At 39.1% G+C, this 25,175-nt stretch overlaps 1 protein-coding gene, 1 long non-coding RNA gene and 1 pseudogene across 2 annotated transcripts in view; 2 read left to right on the plus strand and 1 right to left on the minus strand.

Annotated features, from left to right (window-relative positions):
• LOC6504327 (neuronal acetylcholine receptor subunit alpha-7) overlaps positions 1-25,175 on the plus strand; it is a 577,668-nt gene that overhangs the window by 521,793 nt on the left and 30,700 nt on the right. The gene's annotated exons all lie outside the window — the stretch shown is intronic.
• On the minus strand, positions 14,622-14,988 carry LOC116656402. Its single transcript, XR_004311370.1, has 2 exons — positions 14,920-14,988; positions 14,622-14,836 (listed from the first exon to the last, which is right to left on the minus strand). It is a non-coding gene; the product is annotated as an uncharacterized LOC116656402 (long non-coding RNA).
• On the plus strand, positions 15,150-16,399 carry LOC123257535 (annotated as a pseudogene).

Here is a 25,175-nt window from a genome sequence, read left to right on the forward strand (position 1 = left end):
TAAAGATAAAAAATGGAAAATGGTGTGTGGCAACCTACTGGAAACGCAAAGATGTGTGGAATGCAACCAAAAAAAGCTGCCCAGTGGGTACCGTACCTGAGTAGGCCTACAAGCCAAAACGGAACAATACGGACCACCGCGCCCAGTGCCAAGGAAATAAAAAAGAACACAAAAAAACCCAAACTCATAAAGTATACAACACATAAAGAAAAACTAAAAATATGCAACAGAAAGAATTAAAAGAATATAACAAAATATAATACACCATAATACACGTTCACTTTACACCCTGTTATAATTAAATAATATTGAATTAAATATAATAATTCCTCATATTTAAAATTTCTTTTTTTTCCCTCATCAGAAGAATTTAAAGAAGAAGAACACGAACAATACAATATTGATAAACCTATGCTTGTAAAGGGTGAGTAAAGCGCTTTCTTCCTTTTCCCTCAAGTCAAAATAAAAGATTGAAAATTCTTTTTTGTTATAACCATAATCATTAAAATTACAAATACTAAATTATATTACAAAAATTCAAAGAATTGAATTACTTACTTACTTATTATTTTTATACGATTTACACGTCATTCTCTTGCGGCCCCTTGGGACAGATTCTACAATATTTTTTTCCGAATATAATATTTTTCCCTTTCTCTTGAAATGGAAGAAATTAAATCCACCTTACAAAAATTCGACGAGAGCCTTAAGACCCTATTAGACCAGGTTATAGGAGTTAAAGAAGATATTAAGAGAGTCGGGACGAGGGTAGCCACGCTGGAGCAAGATCACGAAAAACGTAATCCTACGGTAACCCAACCCGTTCCTTTGGTTCGTCCGCGCACCAAACACGAGCTTAAAGAAACATATACTCTGCCAGATTGTGTGAAGGAACTCCAGACTTTTGAGGGGGAGCCCGAGAAATATGTGTCCTGGTTTAACAGGGCGCAAGCTATTGTTAATATTGAAATTTGCTTATTCAAATATGCAAAAGTAACATAGACAGTTATGCTGTATATTCACTTGAATGTAAGGATGTAGCAAGTGTATACACACTAAGGATGTGTTCCTTGTTTCTCTCCTATTTGTTGATATCCTGTCCTCTTGACATTTTACTTCACTTCATTTCTGGCATCGATTGTGTGTTTTATTTATTCATTGAGGGTTTCTGGTTAATACTTAATTGTATTACCTATTAACAAAACCAATATTTAATGACTATGAGATCATTATAGGCAAGCCCTTGTATAGGACCTTCATTCTCTTTATTAAGCAAAAAATAAGAGGTGACGCCGATTTTGCGGTTTCTTCTAACAATTTAGAAGATGATAATTGGTCGGAAATTAAGCGGGTTCTCTCGCTTCACTACGCCGACAAGCGAGACGTCCGAATCCTCGAATACCAACTAAGCCCATTAACACAAGCAAATAGAACTCTGGAACAATTTTATAATGAGGTCAATAATCACTAACGTGGCCAGCGCCCTTATTGAAATGTATAGGGACAAGGCGCTGGATGTTTTTGTAAGGGGGCTCAACGGCGATGCGTCTAAGTTACTGATTATCGGGGGCCCGAAAAATTTGCCTGAGGCATATTCCTTTTGCCTGGAGCTGCAGAACGTATCGGTCAGGGGAAATGCACGTATGGAACACACGAATAGGTTCATCCCATTTCTTCAACCCCGTTACCCAACAAGCGCATCACGCTATGCGCCCCCAGTAGCACCCCCGCGGTATTCGTCTTCATTCCAACCACCAATAAGGGCACCGGCGGGCATGAACTTTAACGATAGTTCATCCGGTAACTCGAGAGGTTTTAACAGATTTCAAGGGCCGCGACCAGCCATTAAGATGGAGTAAAATCGGTCTGGCCAGCCTTATCAGTCCGGCTTCGGTGTACGCCGTGGAAACGATGATAGGTCCCAAAATACTTCGCCTCGTTCGAATCCCTTCAGGAAGGCACAACGATTGTACCACATGACGGCGGTTCCGTCTAGCATGGTGGCAATGCCTGAAAACGACACGCAAAATTCCGATTGTCAGACTGCTTACGAAGACAAAGCGGTGAGCGCCCACGACACGAGCCTCGAGTATGATGTCCCATACCATAAGGCCGATAATGAGAACGCTAGCGACGAGGCAAATTTTATGACAGCGTGCCATACATAGAATACAACATGAGGAATGGCAACAATTTAAGGTTTCTTATCGACACCGGCGCGAGTAAGAACTTTGTTACCCAAAAACACTCCGCCGGCTCCACCCCCTTACCTACTCCCTTTTACGTTCAATCTGCTGCTGGCAATGTTAAAATCACGCATTGCTTAGTAGGACGATTCTTTGAGCTCAACTGGTTTTTGACGAAAACCAACCCGAGTACTCATGTGAGCACCCACATGTTGGTTATGTCCGTCACTTAATTCCACTTAACGACGAGACTATGTCCGATTAAATAAATATACTCGGAAAATATTTAAAACCCTCCATAATTAATGGATTGCCGAAACTTACCTCCCATTCTTCCAATCCACATGCTTTAAGAATTTTAAGCTGTATAAAATTCGAAGATTTCATTCAACCTTCTTGGAAATTTGCCTGTGTTTGAAATTTGAACATCCAAATTTCACGAGCGCACAGTTAGCACTGATCGCTGTAGACAGATACAACAACTCTGTCCATTCAGTGACAAACAAAAAGCCCGTCGACTTATTTTTAAACCGCGTATCGCGCATCAATTATCAGGGACTATCGAACTTCAAGGAAAAAACGTTTGAAGTTGTTAGGGGCCTGATAGAGCGAAAACAGACTATGGCCAATATAGGACATAATAAAAATAGGACAGAACCTAGATAGTACGAGTCGGGGGATAAGGTTTTTGACACTAATAAGCAAATTAAAACTAAGGAAAAACAGCGTTTTAGACGAGAGGAGGTCCAAGAGAATCGCGAAGTGACAATAAAAACTAGGTCAGAGTAAATTTTACATAAATCAGACTTGAGGAATTGTGGAGCGCTTTATGAACCTCTCTATTTTAACACACATACAAAACATTTCTTTATTTTAACACACACACAAAAACATTAAACGTAAAACACAAATAATATAAGCATGAATAGTATATACACAAACCTTTCTTTCCTTCTCGATCACGATGCTCCACAAGTCTCTCAATCATGTGCCTCACATCAGCCGCACGCATATTCAAGTATGACGCACCCGTCGTTCCTCGGCAACAAGGAGCAGTATGGCGGATCAATGGAGTATTTAAACTGGTACAGGTCATCAATCTGTCAAGATTGATGCAGCTAGTGGACGACACTAGCCGAGACGCGGCAACCCTGACGGATCAACTTGCTAGCACAATAACGAGGCATTACCTGGAGCAAGCAGCGGAGGGAATAAATAGAGTAATGAGGCCATGCATCCTGCTCATACCTTCGGAATAATGAAGAGGTCGTGCAGTTGGTCAAGGATGGGACACTATTCCTCTCCAACTATAATGGCTCAATAACGACATCCGAAAGAGACTACCAACTGGAAGGAACATACGTTGTCCAGTTTAACCACGAAATCATCACAGTCCGGGACAATAAATTCACCGCCTATACTGCAAACCAATGGCCTTACCACTAGTGCGGACCAACATAACAGTAACTGGCTATCGACCTTCGCTTGGATACGTCGATGACGTCAACGCCCAAAACATAAAGCTGATGTCTGGCGTTTCACGAGGCGTAACCTTTTCCTTTGTCTTGGAGGCTTCACTACCAATGGTAGTCTTCTCAATACTGTTTATCATCTGGAGGAAGTTGACCTCCACCAAAGGAATACCAACCACGAGGATTATAATCGAGGACCAGGAAAACCCAAAGAGGATGTCGACAACAGCTGACCATTCTGCCAATTGATCTGCAGGACGCAGACTTTTAGAGGGGCAGGAGTTATCACCCGACACTGTAGCCCCTACTACTACTACGCCTTGAACTTGACCCCAGACTCTTAAACCAAAAAACACCGCATAAGCAATACTCGATATTCAAGTGTTGTGGGTTTAACTAAACCCGGATATGTCGCAAGAGTGCAAATATATACGCTGACTAGAATGTTGCAAGAAAGCTAACACACACCCGGAGTATTACGCTGACTCTTGACACCGGATAGCTGACACCACACCCGCTGACACCACACACGCCGACACCGCACACGCTGACACCACACATATAGTTGGAGTGGGAGATCTGCCGATATCGAACTGACGACCGGAGGGTTACAACTCTGGGAAGTCAGTCTATTTTGGACCACCGAACCACGAAGCTGAAACTTCTCCAAATGTTTCTAAAAATACTTCCCAATTTTTATATTAAACTTCTTTTTCATCCTTTAATTAAGAACTTTGCCGAAGCAATTGTTAATTTAAGTGACTTAAATAATAAAATTGTATTCCCAACGATATAAAAACATGACCCGACTACTCATCATCAGGTGATCAATGGATGGACACCTTCACTTATATGAATAATCTCCAATCAATTTCTTCTTTAACAGGTTTTATATCCTAGTTTCTCTGAATTTTTGAGTTTTAGATGTGCAACAGGGTTCCAGTTATTGTTCTAAGGATCTTTGATTGAACGCTTTGAATGATTTTTATGTTGCTGCTGACTGACCTAAATTCGGAACCGTATGGATTGGTTTAATTAAGAAGTTGTAGAGCAGAACTTAATATTCTAGTGGATGTTCTGCGCGGTAGATTATGAGCTAGTGGTCAGCCGATCCTTATGAAATTCGACAAATCAAATTGTTTTTCCCAAAATAGAATCTGTACCAAATCCCATCTTTCTAACTTAACACCAAAGTTATGCCAATTTCGATCGTTCTATGACAGCTTTAGGCTATAGTCGGCTATAGTCAGTAGTGTAGTAAACATATAGTAGTATATTTTTGGGTAAGAACTCCCAACCCTCTAACTTAAAAACAGGGATCGGATCAGGATCGGCCGACTATATCCTATAGCCGCCATATGGCTGAACGATCGGAAATGGCACAACCTTAACTGAAAGGGAATATCAACTTCGGTTCCGCCCGAATTTAACTTTAATTTCTTGTTTTTTTTGTATTATATATTCGCGCATTTTTTATGTCAGTTTTTTTGAACGTTTTTATTGCTTGTCTGACAGGGCATTTCTTGTTTTTGAAATAACTCGTTCGCAGTATTTACTCTCTTCTTTTTTAACGTGGGCCAGTTCAATGCAGTTTTTTTTTGCTTTTCTGTGTCTGATTCTCAGGCAGTTGCATATATGGTCGAATGTGGACTCTTTGATATCCAATGTGAATATATTCCTGAAAATCAAAGTGATGAGTTCAGCTTCTGTGGTTTCAAGAAATTGTCTTCGGTGTCAAACTTGCTTCAAGCAAGTGGAATTCACATGGAAGAGCGATCTTAGAAAAACGTTTACACGCTTCTCCCGCAAAGGCAAATATGATAGTCGAAAAGTTGGGAATGAAGCGTTGATAAAAAACCAGCCATTTCAAGGAATTTTACCATTTTTTCAGGAATTTCAGGAACTGGGAATTATTTCACCGCTGTTATCTTGACTGGGTTGTCTCATAAACTACCGTCTGCCATTATATACCTAATATACCCAAGTAGATACCAACTTGCCTGTTTAAGGCAAAATTGTACAGGCATATTTACCAAACGGCATGATTAAGGTCAATGGTAGATATACCATGAACTGCTGTAAAAAAGCTGGAGAGTCCTTTCAAGAATAGGCGTCCTTCACAGTTCCGAAGACTCTTCTTCTTTGCTCTAAAGTTGCACATACGTTCTACCGATCTTTCACTCATTAATGACTTACTGGGGTAAGAGAATAATTATTTTTGTCGCTCGTGATAGAGGCTTATAAGGTCTAAAATTGAAAAACTAGTAGATTTGATACTGAATGAAAAAGCTTCCAGGTCCAAGATTAGTGGTGGACATCCCCTCTAAGAACGCGGTGGATCTCATTGAAGAAATTTCCCGGAGTAGGTTGTGGCTAGGGTAAACACGATGTCGATGACCTTGTTCAGAGCATATGTGGCATTTTACTTTCTTAAATACCTTAATGGCCCGGTGGAGAATTTATCTTCGGCTTTTGGGAGGGTTTTTGGATCTTCATGAGCAATGCTTGTATCAGTCGCAAGAAAACACTATATATATATCCTCCTTATCCGGCGGATTACTTTTATTTTATTGTTACTAAGCTAAACCAAGTGCTTGGTATTTGTGTGTTTAATTGGTTGAAAAAATAAAAAGAAAAATGTGATTGGAAAAATATGAACTAGAGTAATGGGTGCGGAAAGTAATCTACAGGCAGTTAGGTTTTTGGCTTAAGTTCAATTTTTACAGGAAGGTTTCATTCTTAAATCAAAGTACGACTTTATGCTTAACTATTCTTATGGAAAATGTACATTTTTGTTTATCTTAAAATACAAAATGATAGAAAAACAAGAAAGGAAAGCAAACTTCGAATGGAGCCGAAGTTAATATACCCTTGCAGTTATGTAGCAGCTTATATAATTATATATATATATCGGATCGTATATAGTTGGCCGATCCTTATGAGAATTTTACCATCAAATTAATCTTATATATTAAATTCTCATGTCACGGTGTTTGTGTCTCTACTCCTCCGAAATGGCTCGACCGATTTTCGTGAAATTTTGTGGGCATATTCGTTAGGGCTGAGGATCGGACAACATCAACTTTTCAATTTGAATTTTGGTCTCCCGCCTTCGCCGGTCGATAATTTATCAACTGCGAGTATCAATCGATCACTTATTCCCGCTCCAGTTGTCATTCAGGTCCCCTATCTTAGTCACTATACATTTTTTAGCCATTTTGTATTGTGTACAATCGTAGCAGTGACGGTTATACGTATTACTGTCGCAATGCCAAGAAAAGGCAAAGGGGCCAATTTGAGTCGCGGAACGGTCAAATCCACGACCGAGCGAGATAGAAGAGCACGAAGATCAGGCGAACAAATCGAAGAAGATAACGCAAATGCGCGTGTGACCATGAAGCACTTCCGTCAATCAGAATCGCAAGAGGCACGAGATGAACGTAATCAAGAAAGACAACTGCAACGAAGAGAAGCACGCAGATTCATAGTTAATCGACTTAGAGAAATTCACCAACAACGCCAACAAGTTCATCGAGCATTTACATCGGGGGCATTTCTTCGACTAGCATTCCAGTACGAACCTGATGTTGAATATTATGCTCATACCAAAGTGATTATTGGTACTTTGAATTGGTACCTGTATTGTCATGCTCATCAGGAAAGTACAACTAACCTAAATTGAAACACCACCTGAACCATTTTGCGGTTAACTTATCGGTACAGGTACAGATTCTACCCTGTTCCTGAAGTCAATTCGTACATTCAACTCATGCTTCCAAATGTTTGGAGCAACAGAAATAGTTAACAATATTGCTGGAAACGGTCAACATTTCAATTCCACGTTCAAAATTAAAGGCCAAGTGTATCACAAAGTGTGCTCATTGCTGCCAATGCCGAACGAATCTCATAAATTTTTACAAATCTAGCTTTTTGTAAAACCTATGTTTGTAACACCTATGTAGTTCAATAATAACTCCGTGCCAGCATGGCTTCATGAAGCGCCGCTCCACCACTACCAACTTATTGGAGCTAACATCTTTTATCACGGATGGGTTCCGGAATGGCTTACAAACAGACGTCATTTACGCTGACTTCAGTAAAGCATTTGACTCTGTTAACCATTCGCTTCTTATAAGTAAACTCATTCTTTTGGGATTCCCAACTGATCTTTTTATCTGGATTTCGAGCTACTCTGGGAGCTTCTATGGGAGAACCCAATGTGTCTTCTTTAAAGATGTTACCTCGCGTTTAGTCCGCGCAACATCTGGGGTGCCCCAAGGAAGCCATCAAGGACCCCTACTTTTTACACTGTTTATTAACGACTTGCCCCTTGCCTTAACCAATTCACTTGTACTTATGTGCGCTGATGACGTTAAGCTATGCCTTCAGTATAAATTCACTAGTACCCAGTCTAGACTTTAATCCGATTTGGATAATCTTCAAAATTGGTAATTAGCAAATAACCTAAAGCTTAATGGATCGAAATGTAAACTCATGTCTTTTTACAGATCTAGTCCTCACCAGGCTATGTACTTTCTCTATGGGAACGCCTAAGAACGATTAACTCAGGTTAACGGTCCAGGTGTCCTATTAGCTTTGGACACTTAAATTTACTTAAATTTACCGACCTAGATATATGGTCAATAAAGCTATGGGTGTGCTTGGTTTTATTAAAAGATGGTCAAAAGAATTTAATGACCCGTACATAACTAAAACGTTATATACATCACTGGTCCGTCCGATTCTTGAGTATGGATCGTGCGTCTGGAGTCCTCAATTCGGAGTACACCAAGATCACATTGAATCTGTACAAAAAACTTTTCGCCTTACTTTCGCTCTTAAGGGACTTAATTGGGATGCAAATCTTTACCTCCTCTTTTATCGTAGTATACTTTTATTTATTAACTTGCCATCATTAACGAACCGTATAAAGATGCTGGGTGTCATGTTTCTATATAATCTTATTTATGGAAAAGTAGACAGCCAGCATTTACTAACACGCGTAAATTTTAACGTTCCTAGTAGAAGGACTAGATACTTTCGTCCTCTACTCCTCAGCCATTGGAGTTCGACATATACCCAACACGATCCGTTTAGGGTATTATGTTCGGATTACGATGGTCTCTACCACATCTTGTCACTTTGCTCTACTAACAATCTTAAATCGCTTATATTAACCGCCTTATCTGTGCAACACTCTTCCTCGTGATATCTTTCTCCTACACTTCGCTTAAACTATCTCGGATCTATTCCCGCGTTTCGAGCAGTACGTTACGCGGCAGCGTCTCTTGGTAGGTTGGACGGGAGGTGGGCTGTACGTATGCAGTGGGAACCGCGCAAAAAAACACCAGCTGGAGAGCATATTCGTAGATTCAACCTGTTTTTAACGACGTTGCTGAAATCATGGTTGGTGACCGTACAGCTACGCGACAAATTGTGATTCGAAGTGGCGTCTTTCAATTGTGGCGTCTTGTAATTTCCACTGTGGCGTAATGTTCAAAAAGTTAAACTGACGATGAACATGCGCGTTCAAATGCTTCGGGATCCATCCGCCGAAACTTTCTCTAAAAAAGTGTTATATATTGGCGATGGGAAAGTTTCTGTACATGAAAATACTGGATGTATAAAATTACAAACGGACTTCTGCACAATCGTCGACTCGCAAAATACTCTCATTGATCGCATATTTCCTAATGTACACACACAATATGAAAATCATAAGTGGTTGGCAGAAAGAGCGATCTTGTCAGCAAAAAATGTGGACGTCAATGCATTAAATTTACAAATACAAAAGTTGTTGCCTGGAGACTTGGTGTCATACAAATCTATTGATCCAGTTTGTGATGGCAACGAAACTGTGAATTATCCATTTGAGTTCTTAAATTCATTGGATTTGCCAGGCATGGCGCAACACCATTTACAATTGAAGGTTGGAGTTCCGATAATTCTACTTCGTAACTTGAACCCACCACGGCTGTGTAATGTTACCCGATTAGTAATTAAGAAATTAATGAAAAATATCATTGAAGCCAGCATTTTTAGTGGGAAGTTTCGAGGCAAAAATGTGTTATTGCCACGAATCCCTATGATTCCTACAGATGTGCCAATTGAATCCAAACGGACTTAATTTTCAATTCGATTGGCATTCGCTATAACGATCAATAAGTCACAAGGCCAAACATTATGTATGTGGCTTAGATTTGGAAACACTATGCTTTTCCCACGGACAACTATGGCATGTTCTCGCGTGGGAAAACCATCCAATTTATTTTTGCTGGCTAAAGATGGACTAACCAAGAATATTGTGGACTCCATTACGCTGAGAAAATAATCTTATTCTTATTGAACTAAAAAAAATTTTTCTAGAAAAAATACATATCGCAAAACAACTTTTGCTGGGTTTTCTTGTTTTCAAACAACCCCAAGCATCTTTTAAAATAGCGAGGTTGTGCCATTTCCGATCGAACAGTTATATGGCATCCCCCCAAAATGAGATCTGTACCACGTATCATTTTTCTAACTTAAAAAACACCAACTCACTTAAAAAACACCGACCGATCTCGGCCGTACCGGCCTATTCACTGCCTGCAAACAAATAAAGCACGTGTGCAAAGTTTCAACTCGATAGCTTTAAAACTGAGAGACTAGTTTGTGTAGAAACAGACAGACAAACAGACGGACATGCTCATATCGACTCAGGAGGTGATCCTGATCAATATACTTTATAGGGTCAGAAATGTCTCCTTCTCTGCGTTGCACACTTTGGACCAAAATTATAATACCTTCTGCAAGGACATAATAATGAACATTCCCTCTTAGTCCGTGCTACATCTGTCAAATTTACAGTCTGTCTACACATGATGCACTAGAAATGGAGATGGAGAGAGGTGAGAGAGATGAAGGGGGATCGCCGAGGATCGTTGAGACACACTGTAGATGCAAAGCACCGTCCCGACTCTGGCTCCTTGCCCGACGCTTGGCCAACAGCTGACACTAGCCCCAGCTAGGCTCCGGTCCTAAATTTTTGACTCGTGAATTCCGGCGGCGGAAGAGCTGGCGCCACCATTGCTGCGCCGCCCGTGACGGTCGACAGGTGCATGCTCATCCGCTGTAGCTGATCTCTTCAGCTCCTCGCTATTGAACTGGGAAACGCTGCTGATATATAACCGAAGAATTATACATTTTCTGTGCGCGTTCAATCTGAATTTTATCCAAACATTAGCTAAAAGTTTTTGGTTTGGGAGAAATTTGCGGAAATGTAAAACACTTTTGATTGACTAAATTGAAGATAGTGGCGACATTGGTGTTACCATAAAAAATATTTATATACACAGATTCTGCTCCAAAATACGCGTCGATTGGTTCTTTCTCAACCATCCCGACCGACATTTTTTTCAGTCAAAGTTATTCAGGGAAAAATATTTCCCAGATGAAGATGTTTGAAAAATTTTTGTCCGTAAAAAAAAATGTCCGCCAGGGTTGTGACTTTTCACTTATGTTATATTTGACCAAAATATATTATGTACAAAATTGCATAAGGATCGGCCAACTATATCCTATAGCTGTCACAGAACGATCGGAATTGGCATAACTTTGGTGTTTTTAAAGTAAAAAAGATGGGACTTGGTACAGATTCTATTTTGGACAAAATAAACTGATTTGCCAAGAGATAGGGATCGGCCGACTATATCTAATAGCCGCCATATAACTGAACGATCGGAAATGGCACAACTGCAAGGGTATATCAACTTCGGCTCCACCCGAAGTTAGCTTTCCTTTTTTGTTTTAAATTACTTAAACTTACCTTAAAAAATTCGTAAGTCAGCGCTTTAAGGAAGCCACCAGATCACTCGACTAGGCATCTCACAAATAAAAAATACGGGGCAGCTTCTATACATCCAGAAACTTTTGTAAACAAGCCTGTGGTAGGCTAACCCAAATTTAAGCTCTACGATGGAACCGATCAAAAACTCTTCGGGATGCTGGGCTCGCAGAAACGGAGATAGAGCATTCGCTACACATCTCCAAAGTATTTTCATCCAAATCGTTCCGCAAATTCATTTGCCCTTCCACAAAATGATCCAGAATGTACAATTATGTCAATCACCCCAACGTTTTAACTGAACGAAATCGAAAGAGTCATTGGTAGCTTAAACCAAAATATGTGGTGACTTATATTTTTTTCGCGCGGCTCCCGTTGCGAAACGTCTAGCCCACCTCTTGCAAAACCGACCGAGGGGTGCTGCGGCATAACGTTCTTTAATCGCAGCGATAGATCTAAGATAGAGAAAGGATAGAGAAGGATAAAGTAAGTTTTACGAGGAAGAGTGTTGCTTAGATAGGAATAGAAGTCTTAAGGATATAAATAGTGCATACTGAAAAGATGTGATAGAGACCATCAAAGTCAGAACATAATATCTTAAAGGGATGTTGTTGGGCATATGTCGAACTACAATGGCTAAGTAGTAGAGGACGAAAGATACTAGTCTTTCTATTAGAAATGTTAACATTTAAGCGTGTTATGAGATGCTGGATATGTACATTAAGGTTATGTAGAAACACAACACCCAGCATCGTTTTGCGCTTTGTTAGTGAAGGTGAGTTAGTCTATGATAATAGTCTACTATGGTAGGAGGGAATGTGAAGATTTAAATCCCAATTACCTCCTATAAAGGCGAAAATCGAGAAGTGTTTTTGTACAGATACTACGTGATCTCGGTGAACTCCGTATTTAGGACTCCCAGACACTCGACACACGATCCACACTTAAGTACCGGACTGACCAATGATGTCTATAAAATTTTTGGATATGTGGGCCATCTTTTATTCAAGCCAAGCACACTCGTTACTTTATTAGAAAGTGTGGTTGGGGATAAAAACCGTGGGACGTATCGGTTCTTGAAGGAGCGAAGCATAAGATGGAAGGCGGTGCGGAAAGGGGCGATAGCAACAGCAAGAGCCTAGGATCGAGAAGGAATGAGAGGAAAGCCGTCAACGGGAGCGGGGCATGATACTGGAAAAAAGGATTAGCGGCGGGAACAGAATAAAGAAAAGCTGGGGGAGTTGAGTTGAAACACAGCCTTTGAGTCCGACAATTATGTTGAAACTTTCTTTTTATGATTTAGAAGTGGTAGGCTGGTGGATCGCCTTTAGAGAATCTGACAGCCTTAGAGCCGAGCGGGATAGAAGCAAGTGGAAAGATTCCTGGGCAACTGAAGCCCAGGGTGGCGAGTTGAGTTGGGTCATTTCCCAAACATAGAAGGTAACATGGTCTCGAATCGTGTAGACGGACCGGTGTGGCGTATGCTTTATCCCATCCTTTCCGCAACGAAAATGCGTAATCCTCCAAAAAATGAAAAAATGAGTGAAGGCGTCGTCTCTGGTCTGTTACGAATCCTGCTACTAACCCAGATCATGACCGTAGCGTGAAGAAGAGCTTAGTGAGCCTGTTGCGGAGACAACGCAGTGGCAGAACGACGTCTACAACAACAAAAGGAGCAGCCATCGACGCGCAGCTAGTGGCGTAGAGGCGACAGAAGCAGAAGAAGAGCCACGCGCGTCTAGTAGCACGAGCGCGTTAGTCCGAACGAAGGAAGCCATTAGCTGAACCGGCTGCCAAGCGAGAAAGTACGTACCTTGATGAGGGCTAGATTGCTAAAATGCCATAAGTTTACATTTGGATCCACTAAGCTGAAGGGGTTAGGCCACTGTAGCGGTTTCAAAAAATGGATTTTTTTTAATCTTAAATGATAGTTTAGAGCAGTAGTTCCCAAAGTGGTCCAGGTGGACCCCCAGGGGTCCACGGGAGACTCGACGGGGGTCTACGTTGGGTCTAACAAAAAATGGGGGTCTACACTTTGTAAGCGGGGGTGAATGAAAATTAATTTGGTTTCGATAGTGAAGAACTAAGATATTGGCTTGACTTCTATCACTATAGGCAGATAATATTTTGAGAAGCTCAGCGACTGTTACTTGTAAAACCCTGTAAAATTGTAAAAATTTGTTCCATATTCAGTACAACGCGTCGAGACTTGTCGTCGACGCGCCGCTGCCGGCAACCGTCCCGTCCGCAATACTTGTTCAAACGTGTAGAGGTGCAGAAAACATCGATGGAAACATCGATACCTCGATGTTTTGGAAAAATGAAAAACATCGATGTATTTTAAAAAACATCGAGAAGCTCAGCAAGTTCTGCACCTCTACAAACGTGCAAATGAATTTGTTTATAAATACGAATGTCAAGGAGAAACGTTTCTCATTTCCGAAATGTCATAAGGAAATCTGAATCGATATTAGTGCCATAATTTGTTTCCACACTTTCTAAAAGTAAAGTGAATCGATATTACCTAGTGATTACCAGTATCGCAAAAGTAAGTATAAGTACATACCTGCCTATTTGTTATATGCATACACCGTGACTTTTTTATCGTTTTGTTCTCGCGGGAAAGTGATTCAACTCATGTAAATAAAGAACTTTCCCTATGAAATCTCGAGAAATGGAAGTATGGAAAAACAGATTTTTTTCGAGATTTCGGAAGCGGCTTCATAGGAAAAGTTGTTTATTATCATGAGTAGTATCACCTTCCTGTGGGATAAAAACAATAAAAAAGTAATGGGTATATACAATAACGTGTTAATCAAAAAGCGTAAGACCTGTGTTAATCAAAAGTTGAGTAATAATCAAACACGGCATAATTTCAATTTTGTTGGATAAAATTTTACCCTAATGTTTTTATTAGTGGAATCGATTCTTCTCTTGATTTTCGACAAACTACTGTAAGGTTTTGCGTTATTTAATTAACGAGTTGTATTTTTATTTCATATATTATTTACTTTACAATTTTTTTTACAAAAAATGTTAATTAAATGGAAAGAAATCTCTTCCAACCAACCTTACTCTATATGAGATAGGTATATTTATAATAATATATTATTTTATGGAAGTATATAAGTTCAGTAGGTATTTGATTGTTCGGTTTTTTATTTATTGTTTACATTGCAGATTGGTAATTGATACGAAACATGACCGAATCTAAGAAGAAGTGTCGTCAGTATAGTGTTGAATATTTAAAATTTGGTTTTCTTCCATCACAGGCAGACAAACGGTTGCCCACATGCATTTTATGCAACAAAGTTTTGGGCAATGACTCCATGAAACCATCAAAGCTGGAAGAGCACCTAAGAAGGTGTCATTCAGATAAAAAAGATAAAGATTTAAAATATTTCCAAACATTAAAAGAAAAATATGAAAAAAGACCCACCGTGCACAGTATGTTTGCTTCAACGTCTGAAAGCAATGATGATGGCTTGCGGGCATCTTACAATATCTCATTACTCATAGCAAAATCTGGAAAACCGCACACCATTGGAGAACAGTTAATTTTACCTGCTGTTGAAGAGGTCTTAAAAACTGTTCTGCACAAATCTTCATTAGACATATTCAAAAAAAATTCCGTTGAGTAACAACACTGTACAAAGACGTATTGATGAAATGAGCTCTGATGTTGAAAGTTTCTTGTGTGATTATCTGCAAACAACTCATTTTTCTATTCAACTGGACGAGTCAACTTTACCTGGCAACGAAGCATTATTATTGGCATATGTTCGATTTGTTATGGGCGAAGAAATCCATGAAGAGCTACTATTTGCAAGAACTTTGAAGACGGACACTAAAGGTGAATCAATATTTGCTGTTCTCAGTGATTTTTTTAAAAAAAAATCGATTCCATTCACAAACGTTATTTCGGTGGCAACAGATGGAGCTCCTGCCATGGTCGGGCGATATCGTGGGTTTATAAGCCATCTTAAAAGAATTATACCAGAGGTAACTACAATTCATTGTGTTATCCACCGACAACATCTAGTAGCGAAAAATTTAAGTGACAGATTGCACCAATCGCTTCAATTTGTGCTTAATGCAGTTAACAAAATTAGAAGCAATGCATTAAATACGAGCTTATTCACACAATTGTGCGATGAAAATGATGAAGATTTCCAACGATTGCTGTTACATACCGAAGTACGCTGGTTGTCGAAAGGTGCATGCTTATCAAGATTTTATTCACTTTTCAACTCAGGACAGGAATTTCTGGGCAGTAAAGATCCTGATTTAAAAAAAAACCTAATCAATTTTAAAGCAGACGTCGCCTATTTGACAGATTTGTTTCAAAAATTTAATGAGCTCAACTTACAATTACAAGGGGACAGCCTTAATTTAATAACAACAAAGAGTGTAATTTCAGCTTTTATTGGTAAATTGAAGTTTATGAAGGGAAATATTGGTCGGCGCGAATTTTCACAGTTTTCAAACTTATCGCAGGTAGAATGCCTTGATGAAGATATTCAGACATACATTCAACATTTGATTGCCCTGCATGGTGATTTTAATACTAGATTTGAAGACATTCTGTCGATGGAAATACCACCATGGATCATAAATCCATTTGATGAAACAGAAGTGGAGAATGTGATATTACAAGAGGAGCTACTCGAGCTCAGCACTAATGAGGAGCTGAAAGTGACATTTAAAAAAGGGTATCAGAAATTTTGGTTGCAGGCAGAAATACCTAAAAAATATCCTGTGGGCAATCACGCAAAAGCTTCTCATAGCGTTTCCCTCATCATATCTCGTCGAAAAAAGTTTTAGTGCCGTTACAAACTTATTAACAAAAAAAAGGAACAGATTGAATATCACAGAACGAGGAGATTTGCGGTTATTTGTTAGGGAGTGCTGAAGGGGGTCCACCGGATCCTGCAAAGTCCTCAAAGGGGTCCATGACAGAAAAAAGTTTGGGAACCACTGGTTTATATGGACGATGTAATGATAGTTGCACGCACAAAGGAGGAAGCTTTCGACAGGCTAAAAATAACTCTACAAGCACTCGTCGAAGCAGGATTTTCTTTCAACATTAAAAAATGCTCCTTTCTTAAATCTTGTGTAGAATATTTGGGCTTCGAAGTTAGAGCAGGTGAAATTCGACCGAATCCTAGAAAAATACAAGCTCTTACAGATTTACCGCCTCCGCAATCTGTGACTCAACTGAGACAATTTATTGGACTGGTCTCGTATTTTCGTCAGTTTGTACCCAAGTTTTCACAGTTACTGAAACCACTCTATGCTCTAACTTCAAAAAGCATGTCATTTTCATGGGAATTAGAGCACGAGCAAATACGACAGAAGGTAATTTCAATCCTGACTAGTGAACCTGTTCTTACTATTTTCGATCCACAATTTCCTATTGAGCTTCATACAGATGCGAGTGCCGATGGCTATGGCGCAATTCTGTTGCACAAAATCGAAAACAAGCCACGAGTTATCGAATACTTTAGTAAACGGACTTCGTCAGCGGAATCGCGTTATCACTCGTATGAGTTGGAAACACTTGCAGTTTTCAATTCTATTAAGCATTTTCGCCATTACTTGCATGGTCGACATTTTATCGTTTTTACCGATTGCAATTCTCTCAAGGCATCTCGCACAAAAGCGGAACTGACTCCAAGAGTCCATAGGTGGTGGTCGTACATGCAATCTTTTGAGTTTGACATTCAGTATAGGCCAGGCGAACGAATGGCTCATGTAGATTTTCTGTCTCGAAATCCCATATCAAAAGATCGCATCCAGTCAAAAGGTACAGTGGAAAAACATATAAATTTAGCAGAGATTACTGACAAATGGTTGTTAGCTGAGCAGCAACGAGACGTAGAAACGTCGTCTATTGTTTCTAAATTGCGTAACGATGATCTTTCTGAGGATTTGGCCAAAACGTTCGAGTTAAGGGCAGGAACGCTGTATAGGAAAATTCAAAGAAACGGAAAGACTCGTTGTCTCCCTATCATCCCAAAGCCATTTAGGTGGTCAGCTGTAAACAATGTGCACGAGTCAATTATGCACCTTGGTTGGGAAAAAACCCTTGAGAAAATGTACGAATACTATTGGTTTGTACTGCAACTGTATTACATGCAGATTGTCAAAGCCCCCATCTGGTAGGGTACAAGCGGAATTGCATCCCATACCAAAGGTTAACATCCCGTGGCATACAGTCCACATCGACATCACAGGGAAGCTTAGTGGTAAAAATGAACAGAAGGAATACATAATCGTGTCAATAGACGCCTTCACGAAGTTTGTCTTTTTATCTCATACATCGAGGCTAGACACCGAGAGCTGTATTAAGGCATTAAGATCACAAATATCATTGTTCGGCGTACCCTCTCGTCTGATCGCAGATCAGGGACGTAGTTTTTCAAGCACAGCATTCCGTGATTTCTGTTCGGTTCAAAAGATAGATTTGCATCTGATCGCCACGGGTGCTAGTCGGGCCAATGGCCAAGTAGAGCGAGTTATGAGTACTCTAAAGTCCATGCTAACAGCGGTTGAGACAGGTCAGGGGTCATGGCAAGATGCTTTATGCGAAATTCAACTGGCTCTTAATTGTACGCCCAATAGAGTGACTAAGGTTAGCCCTTTAGAACTACTTATTGGCAAAGAAGCAAGGCCGTTTGGTCTCGTACCTGTTGTTGAAAATAAGAACGATGTTGATATTGATAAAGTTAGAGAAATGGCTAAGCAAAACATGGAAAAGAATGCCAATTATGATAAGGCTAGATTTGATAAAGATAAGGCTACTATTGTAAGACATAAAGTTGGTGATCACGTTTTGCTTAAGAACGAAGAGCGACATCAGACAAAATTAGACCCTAAGTTTAGAGGACCGTTTTTAGTAACCGAAATATTGGAAGGAGATCGGTATAAACTTAAGGCACTAACTAATAATAGAACATATAAATATTCTCACGAATTTTTGAGGCGTATGCCTGAGAAGGGGATTACCACAGAGTTGGATGATGAGTGTGATGATGAAGAAATCACAGAACTAAATGATGAAGTCAGTGATGAAGATGCCACAGATCAAGCCGGCGAGGGCTGTGATCTTGAAATAGAATAAAGACCTTTCCGGATCGGTTCCATATTTCATGACTTTCTGTAGAGGTGAGCGCCCGAGTTATGTGGTTCTCCATTTGCTGCATTAATATTGAAATTTTGGTAATGATCGGACGTCAGTTATTTGGCCGGCTTATAAACTAAACTGTGAGCTATTTGTGATGGCCGGTTTGTCTGGATATAAGCTGTGGGCTAAATTAACTTGTTTATTGGCTGGCCAGTTTATTTTGTTAATGACTGTGTGCTAGTTGTTGGCATGATTTTTGTAAATGAAATGAAGAATATGGTCGCCTTATGAAAGAAAAGGCTGAATAATTTTAATTATTTGAATTTAAGTTGGTGGTAATCTGAATCTCATGGCAAACGTTGTATAAGAGTAAGAAATAATTTGTTCAATTTTTATTTAAGAAGAAAAATGTATTTTTGCGAAACCTGCTTGAATTTGAATTTGTATTAAAAGGAAAATAATAATAATAATAATAAGAGAATATTTTGTAAAACCTTTATATTGTAAACTCACGAGGACGTGAGATAGGTCAGGAAGGCCGTGTCGCAGAATAATTTAAACATTCAAATTATAACGATTATTTGTTGGTACACATTTGTTTTATTTCTTTGTGGTTCCCCTTTCTTTCGTGCGAGGCAGATACATAATTCTGTCAACGTAGTCTGGCCGTGGGCATGAGTGAGACAGATAGTGTTCGTCATAACTCACCACACTGTGCGTGTGTATTGGAGGGTGAGAAGGAATTGAAAAGGGATCGACATGAATTAAAGAGTCAGTCGAGTTGTGAAATTCAATCAACATGCCACGCGCCAGAAAACGTTTCGCCGAAAGTCCGGTCAAAGACTCGGATAATGAATCCTCGTCATATTTATTTATATTATTAAATGAGTTATGTATAAATACAAAATATTTGTATCACTGATGCACTGTATGCCGTTTATGTTCAAAAATTCACATACATATGTTAATACACCGCGCAAAAACTGAAACGGGTATGTTCGCACTGTTTTAAGCTCGTGGAATTGTTAATTTTATTAATTATATCACGTCGGGGTCACCAATGTTTGGTCATTGAGCCTTTTCAATTACTTTTTCCTTTTGTTCCAAAATAATAAAAAAGGGACTTATCTGTTTGAAAACGTTATAAAGTGTTTATTTAACATAGTTGCATATGAAATGGAGTGCCAGAAAGCTCCGATTTAGAATGCGTATGCACTCATGAGATAGAGAGTACAAGTGGGCCCGCCTTTTAGCATAGGACGGGCGAAAGCTCGTTAACTTAATGACAAAAATAAAGAAAGCCGAGCGGCCGAGAAGAGTCGGCTTGCGTCTAACAACAGCGATGAAAAAATGATTATATGCTATAATTATTTCATTTATATATATATGTTACATTTATATTGATTCAATTTATGCCGTGGCAGCTGCCTGACCCGACAATTATAATACCAAAGCTTACAATGATGGCAAAGAAAACTTCCACTGGGACTTGCTCATCCTCGCAAAATCAAAAATCTACAAGCATGGACCGCTATAGATAAGTTTCCCGATTATATGATACCTGAGTTTGGTCATTGTGATTCTTCGATGACTATCCTTAAATTACACCAAAATTAAAGATCGAAATAAGCATTTAAAACGTTATGAAATTAGCATTTTGTTTATTTGGGTTCAAAGGCAGTGGCTTATAAGCAAGGTGGAAGTTCGCTAACTTGATGCTAAATATAAATCTCGTTGAAGCTGAACGGGAAAGTCACATTGCGACCAACAGTAGCGATAATATCCATAAAGATAAGGTAAACTAAGCTTATTACTTTTTAGTGACATATCTATGTGGTAACTACTGCCTAACCCGACATTTTGCCCCCAGTCCTTTAAATTCATCCTTAAGGAGCAATAGGCAAAGCTTAGACACTCCGCGCTTGGTGGTTACAGATGAGGTTCTAATCACCGCCACTCAAAATACTCCATATCGACTAGGAAGATTCATTATTCTTACCAACGGCCACTTCATAGGGAATTGGTTCTTATCTTTGACTAACGCCACATCGCTTATTGCCAAGGCAGGCTTGATGCACGACATTTAAAGCGTTCCTGAATGTGATTTAAATACTCCTCTTCTTCTCGGTCCAAAAAAGACTGCTGCAGGAAAGACACACACTCCCAGCTGCCCATACGAAATTCAGCTTCGTGACAATTCTGAAAGAGACAATAAAGGCCGCTTTTAGCTCCAACTAAATTGGTAGCGTTGTCAGGCCAATAGTGCTGCGACTTTCGGCGGGTGCATATAAAACGTTTTAAAGCTTGCAAAAAAGTCGATGTGGATAAATGCATTACAAGCTCTAGGTGGACTGCTTTGAAAGCAAAACAAATAAAAAAATTCACGTAAAATTTTATAGGAGTCTTATTGCAATGTTCTGGCTTATAATAAAATTTCCAGAATCCACGCCAGTGAATCTAAAGACCTGGCAACCGCTGAGTCTTTGCTCCGCGAGATCATAACATTATGGCAATCCAGCAGCTAAGGCGGTGCGGAAGCATCGGATACATTTGTGCAGTCCCTCGTTACCGTTTTCCTTTCCCCAATGTTTACCAAAAAATATTTTTTTTTCTTAAATGAAAAAAAAAGGGAGGAAAACTAACATCGGGCGGAGCCGAAGTTATATTAATATATATATTGGACTGCTTATATTAATATATATATTGGATCGTTTATAGTTGTCCGATTCTTAATCATTAATCTGACTTTGCCGTATCCGGGCGTGTTTTTGCGATTGCTCTCACCAGATTATATCTTTTATACGAGCCTATATCTTTTATACGAGCTTCCTCTTTTTGCGACAAGCTAAATATACTGTATCATTTTCAGTTCATTGAATCATACACTTCGTAAACATAATATTATTCTTCAATGTTATTTCTGCCGCGCTCTTAAAATATACGTATATATATTCCCTTCCTGAGTTCTATTTTCTGGTCGTGTAACCCGTTACATCATTGTTACTCTGAAGCGGTTATTCGTCACGGCGTATCTATTTTGTTACGTCTTCTCTTCGACGTGCCTGATTCGAACAAGCCTCTCTACCACAGAGTGGCCTCTCTACAACCCTAACTGAACTCTTCTCGCTCTCACTACAGTAGACAATTTCACTGCTTCACTGCTAAAAAATTCGAGTTTGGAGGATCCATCACTGGTGACTCGTATCTGTCCCGCTGGCTTTGCAATAACTGCTCACATTTTAAATGTGCTGGTGGTGGGCACAATAGACGGATAAGTGATCTTATCACAAAGAATATTGGTCTGACATGGTCTTGTATTGCCTGTAGAGAGATTGCAGACGAGAAATGGCTTTCTAGATGTCCGTAAGCAATTTTCTGCACTTAATGAGCAATTCCTTACACTTGAGACTCAATTTCTTGGTCTCAAGTTATTAAGTGAATCTCCAAGGAGAAAAATTCCGAACAAGAACACGACGGCGGTCAATTTATTGGGTCTTGCTTCTCATGCAATTCATTCGGACGCCTAATACTTCATCGCCTACTGTTGTTCCTGTGGAATTGATCCATTCACAGCCAATGGAATCATGAAGGAGTCTTGGACCACCTATTGTCTTGGATCGTTCATCGTTGGAAAACCTGCAAGTTCCTGTGGTACCGTCTCCTAGGCCTCTCACTGGTGTGGCCCCTGAAATAAAATCTTCTGGGCTTGCGCTTAGAGCTGTTGGACCCCATAAAACCATATTTGTATCCCGCCTTGTGTCGGATGCCATTGTGGATGATGTCAGGAGTCACCTTTAAAACCTTAAGGTAGCTCCTAATGAATTAGCAGTCTTTAAGTATAATTTTAAACATAAGCGTAGTATATCCTCTTTCAAAATTGTAATTCCTGAATCCTACCTTGAAAAAGCACTTGATCCGTCAGCCTCACCTGAGCACAGTATTATTCATGAATTTTTAGCCAAAGATCCTCTAATTCCAAACTATGCCGATTCAGCTCCAAAAAACTGAATAATAACGTATTTTCTTGCTGCTACCAAAACGTTTGAAGTATTCTGGATAAATTGAGCCAATTTTTTACTAAAAGTGCTTCTTTTGAATTTGATGCTATTGCACCTACTGAAACCTTACTGCACTTACTGGCTTAATTCCTCTGTCTCTGATTATGAAATGTTTGTTCCAAAGTACTTTGTGTTTCGAATGAATAGGCCATCTTTCGGTGGTGGTGTCCTCATTGCGTTTAATAATAAATTCTCAGCTGAACTAATCTCTTTCCCGAATCAGTTTGGAATCGAGTTTACCGCTTTAATAATAGCTGTTGGTCCGTCTCATATTTTCATGACCTGTTCCTATATACCTCCATCGGTTGAGGATATTGTATATTTTCACCACCTTGAGGTTGTTAAGTTCGTTTTATCATTAGTCAATGACTCTGATTTTGTCCTCTGATTTTATGGGTGATTTCAACCTTCCTCAAATCTCCTGGATCCCGTGTGAAGATGACAATTCCCTGCATGCTAGTTGTCACAATTGACCTCTTGACCTCTATTGAAGAAATAATTGAAATTGTTCTTTTACAAATTAACCCCATCATTAACACACTTATCAGATCTCTTGACCTTTTTTTCTCTAATATCTCTAATATAATAACATCCTCTGTGACTGTAAATCGGTCTTCACCACTGTCGCTTCCTGAGGACTTACACCACCCTACACTATTGGTTTCTGTGTTAATTGATGTCCCTAATATTCATGCTAACTAAAAGGCTCAGTATCGTACTAAATGTTTACGAAAAACGTATTTCAATGCTCTTCGCAATCATAAAGCTGGAATTGACTGGGACCACTTCATCTTTCATCTTTTAACTCTATTGATGCTGCTAATGATTGTTTTTACGATGTAATCCACAACGCGTTGGACAAATTTGTTTCTGAAGTTTCATCGTCTTCATCAACGAAACCGCCTTGGTTTAATAAACACCTTTCTCGTCTTAAGAATAGGAAATCTAGAGCTTAAAAAATGCTTCTTAAGTCTGGATCATTGTTTCATCAGACAAACTTTCTTTACTTTCGCAACCAGTTTATTATTCTTAATAATCAACTTTATAAGCGTTACATCGTGAATTGTAAGGCAAACTTCCGAAATGATCCGAGCTCCTTCAACTCGTTTGTCAATATGAAACGTAAATCTAGTCTTTTTCCTCCTTCCCTAACTTATAAAAATATTTCTGATTCTTCAGAACAAGGTATTGCTAATCTCTGCTTCATTTTTTCAATCAATTTATTCGTCCGATTATTATAATTTAAATTCTACATACCCTTATAAAATTCCGTATATAAACAATATTTACTTGTCTAAATTTGATCATGTTCGATGTTTCTAATCCTCTTTCAACCTTGGATATCTCATTTTCTGCTGGTCCTGATAATGTCCCGAGCTGTGACCTCAGGTACTGCTCTGATATCCTATGCTACCCTCTTACTACCCTATTCAATTTATCTTTCTAAAATCGAATTACTTTGTCCACAATGGAACCAAGTTCCATCTTCTTATATAAAAAAACTCCAAAGTTATGCCAATTCCGATCGTCAATGACAGCTTTAGGATATAGTCGGCCGATCCTTATGAAATTTTGTACATTAGATATTTTTGCCACAAATATAACATGTGTGGAAAGTCCCTTCTCTCTAACTTAAGAAAAGATCCAGATCAAGAATATATATTACTTTATAGGTTGCACACCTTTACTGCGTTGCACACTGTCTGTCTGTCTGTGGGATGCGGGATCAAGAGGCCCGCATTCTATGTGCTCTCCGGTTTTTTTTTCTAAGAACCTTGAGTATATTGCTAATAGATCCCGGCCGTTCCGACTTATATACTGCCTGTAAACAAAAGAAGGGATCGGTCAACTATATCTTATAGCTGCCATATAACTGATTGATCGGAAATGCCATAACTTTGGTGTTTTTTAAGTTAGAAAAATGGGACTTTAAGCGTTAAAGGTTGTTTTATATATATTTACAAAATTAAATTTATCAAGCGGCATACTGGCTGGACTTAAAAAAAATATTTTTTTAAGATTTTTCTATAATTTAAAGCTAAGAAATATTTGGGATGGCACTTGGGAAGTTATTTTTTTGCATTATTTAAATTTAAACGCCAAAAAAAAATATTTATAATAAATGGAAGAAAATGAATTTAAATAATTAAAGAGGCTTGTTTTGGGCCAGGTAGGGGTTGTTGATGATGTCATTGAACAATGGGAAAAAGTTGTGTTCACGTGGTTGCATAGTTGTATAATGTAAATTGGTATAACACTTGCACATCCGTCCCACTGTCCAATTAAATATAATTGGATAGTATTCCTTCTTATTGAGTAGAATTGGCCAATTAGATATTTACATCCTAACACCCACTGTTAGAATTCTGAACATTCTTAAAGGCTTATAACTAGGTGCCAATTCGACATAAAAACAAATAAATCGAACTGAGCAAGACACGTGAGTCACAAACTATGGGTTTTATTTAGCTTAAATTGGCCCTACTATTAATTCACTTCACAATTTATTTA

Source organism: Drosophila ananassae, chromosome XL (genome assembly GCF_017639315.1).
Source record: "Drosophila ananassae strain 14024-0371.13 chromosome XL, ASM1763931v2, whole genome shotgun sequence".
NCBI classification, from domain to species: Eukaryota; Metazoa; Arthropoda; class Insecta; order Diptera; family Drosophilidae; genus Drosophila; species Drosophila ananassae.